At 36.0% G+C, this 3560-nt stretch overlaps 1 protein-coding gene across 1 annotated transcript in view; it reads left to right on the top strand.

Annotated features, from left to right (window-relative positions):
• Positions 1-3560, top strand: part of LOC108966610 (homeobox protein homothorax) — a gene marked incomplete in the record, with an annotated part of 311261 nt that overhangs the window by 282325 nt on the left and 25376 nt on the right.

Below are 3560 nucleotides of genomic sequence, written 5' to 3'. Positions count from 1 at the left end.
ATTTTGAACGCTTCAACTAACTCTGTTCGCATATATTTTGATATTTTGCTGTATTACGGTCAACTCGAAACTCTATGCCGCCAACCAAAGAGATAGTAAAAGTTACAAATAACTTCCCCTACAATATGTAGTTTCCCTAATATTTATTGAATTAAACTTTCACGCACTTGCACTTGCTTTCTAATCATGTCAAAAAGCGGCCAACGCACGTACTTAGCSAATACAGGGTGCCTCATAAATAATTAGGTTTATCTTTAACACATTCCGCTCACATTTTTCACGCACCTGCACCGGCTGGTATGTGGTTAGGTGGCGTTAGAGACTTATTAGCATATGACAGCATACAAATAGCGAAAGCAAAGCAGCCTTTCAACCACAAAAATTTATAAATATATAAACTAAACAACAACAACTACTTGTTTTTTCCACTAAACTACACACGTATGCACACAAACACACATACGACTAAAAGCATTTCTAGTGTAAACCGGAAGTACGATTTGATTAATCGCATTAAACGCCGAGTAACGCAAGCAAGAAGGTGGAAAATTTTTGCAGCTACCGTTGTATGAGGCTGAAGACGCAAATGGAGGTGTATGCTTGAAAGCCAAATTAAAAAAAAATGATAAAATTAAAATAAAATTCACTGTAAAATGAAATTAATTTTCAGTGAGATTAAACAAAAGGCGGCGTTGCAGACAGACGCGCTTTCGAAATGCTGTTGAATTTGCCATTATGCTAATTTTTATAGTGTTTACGTAGCGTAAGAGGATTTCTGATTGCTCAAGAACAAGCAAAATAACCTTAATATATACATAGGCATAAATTAAGATCGCGCGCATATTTATTGAATAGCCAAACAATGTAATAAACGCATTAAAACTAACATTCAAAATATTTTCTCGGCATTTTGCGGCGGTAGCACGCTAGACGCTCGCTTCACAATAATTCATTCAAATTTTCGGCAATAAATTACAAATAAAAATTAAAAAACACTAAAAAAACCATAAATCGAAGCAACGCCACGAAAAGTGTAATAATGTGATGTGCTCAAGTGGCGGATTATACGCTTTATAGTTTTTATTGCCGCACGGCTGCTTTTGTGGTTTGCAACATTACAGAAAACAAAAAATTAAAAACAAAACAAAACAAAACAAAAAAAAAAAAAAGAGAGGAGTAAAGAACAATACATGCACATACAAATAATCACTTTTTACAACTTCATTAAATGTTGTTTATGATGCTCGAAATTGATTATTTCGCCACATTGCTGCCACATTCGCCATACCCAATGGCATGGCGGCACCACACCAACTGTTGCGCCATGCACTTGTCCGCCACTTGCAGCATTGATGCACTTTGATATATGCACACGTATGTATGTGCATGTGTATGTGCTGGCTCTTTGCATGCGCACTTGAATGCGCACAGAATCATCGTAAAATCGTAAAAGCATCAGTGGAAAAGAACATGAAATTGATTAATGCATTTATGGCGGCGCGGCCAATGCGGCAGACATCTGCTTAAGTATGTATAAATATGTAAGCATATGTATGTATATATAATTATGTATGTATAATTATGTATGCATATAAATAAATATGTGCGCTTTTATTGCCAGGAAGGAAGCTAAGCACATATGCGCTGCGGCATATATGCGACGAACGTCTGCGCGACAGTTCATGGCGGCTAGGTGGCACTCAACTGCTGGCCACAAATGCATGGTATATACATGTGTATATCTGCACTTCCCGATATGTAAATGCAGTTGGTGCCGAAAGTGGAAAAAATCGAAAAAAAAGTCGACTCAACCCAACTAAAGCTTACAATCCGCGCTTCAGCATCATTACCATTACCATTTCCACTTCCCAGCCCATTTCCATAAATGCTTCCACCACACCACTTACAAACACACGTTGCCTGTGTATTGTATGGCCATCGACTTGTACTTAAACTTGAAAATTAATCTTATGAGCGTGTTGCTTATTGTTATAATAACGATGTGCAAAAGCACTTGTAATGGCTAACGCGCCCTGCCTGCCTGCCTGCTGGCCGCTTAAGCGCTGGAGTGCAACACATGGCACAGGAATGCTGCAACACTACACTCTTTCTATATATGCGTATATTATCGATATTTTTACTATGAATAGCTGTGTGTGCATCTTGCAAAATAGCGTTGCATAGCGTCCACTTGAGCAATGAATACATTATTTATGGTTTTGTCGAGTTGATTTTGARGTAAACTCTGATTTCCTGGCGATTAAAGTGGTTTTTAGTGTTTTGATAGTGAAATCGAAAAATGATGTCTTTATTTCGTTGGCAGAATTTTTTATGTGCCTTTTTTCTGCAATATGCAATTTATTCAAGCTAGCTGCAAGTACTTGTGAGTGGGACGATCGTTAAGCAATTGATCGTACAATAAAGATAAACGAAGCAGGCGGGCAGAGAGCAGCGCCGCATTAAGAAGGTCTCAATTTCAGTTTAGGGTTAACTCTTTATGTGTTAAAAATGTTTATTTTTAATCAAAAAATTTACTAACTAAATGTTAATAACAACTAGTGGAGATCATTACTAACTTCTTGATACTTTGGCAACACTTCGCCTAGGTTTATTACGGTTAAAGGGTTATATCCACTTTTCACTTTCAGARAATCGTTTTTTGTTTTGCATTATTTCAGAATTTACATGTACTTGAACATTTTTTTCTAAAATTAATCCAACAAACAGTTTCCGAGCTATGAGCATATTTCCAACATTTTTCTCGAAGCGCTGCTTTCAGAGTCGGTGAGGGAAATTTCCTCCAAATCCTTGAAACTTTCACACGACTTTTTTGGAWGTATTAGTATATGGTAATCATAATGTTTACATGATTCGATTTTTGAAACCACTTTTAATGTAACAAGTACATTTTTTGTGTCTGAAAKCAAAATTTTGAATAGTGCTTCCATCATTACCTGCATTCATCTACGGCTACAATAAATTTTTCCGATTTTTGGATTTGTGATCATTTCAAGGGGTTACATGGGCTTACAAGTTTCAAAAATCGAACTTTTTTATTATCTTATTAAATTTTAGAACRCTTCTAATATATTTTCAAGTTGATCCGAATAATARTTTCGCAAATACGGGTTTGAGAACTTATGTGCCGTCTTTAAATGCGATTTTCTCGAAAATATTTTTTCCAAAAATTTCAGAATTTTTTTGGTTAGTAGTGTATGTTTTTAGTAATAAAAATAAAAAAGGATTTGTATATAATAGATTGTCAAAAAAGTCTTGCGGTATTTTTATTGATTTTATTTTTTTTATTGATCATGCCAGCTCTTGATCGGTCTCTTTCGACCAATTCAGCGATTTCATCGCAATTTTCGAGGACAGGCTTTCCGGAGCGTTTCGCATCTTCCACCACCTCTACACCAGAACGAAAACGTTGAAACCATTGTCGTGCGGTGGAAATGGAAACTGTATCGTGTCCATAAACTGCACAAATTTTATTGGCGGCTTGAGATGCATTTTTGCCTTTATCGTAGTAGTACTGTAAAATATACCGTATTTTCTCTTTA

The sequence above is a fragment of the Bactrocera latifrons genome, unplaced genomic scaffold (assembly GCF_001853355.1).
Source record: "Bactrocera latifrons isolate USDA-ARS-PBARC rearing strain unplaced genomic scaffold, ASM185335v1 scaffold_166, whole genome shotgun sequence".
NCBI classification, from domain to species: domain Eukaryota; kingdom Metazoa; phylum Arthropoda; class Insecta; order Diptera; family Tephritidae; genus Bactrocera; species Bactrocera latifrons.
The sequence above is the reverse complement of the archived record's forward strand: the minus strand, read 5'-3'. Positions and strand labels throughout refer to the sequence as shown.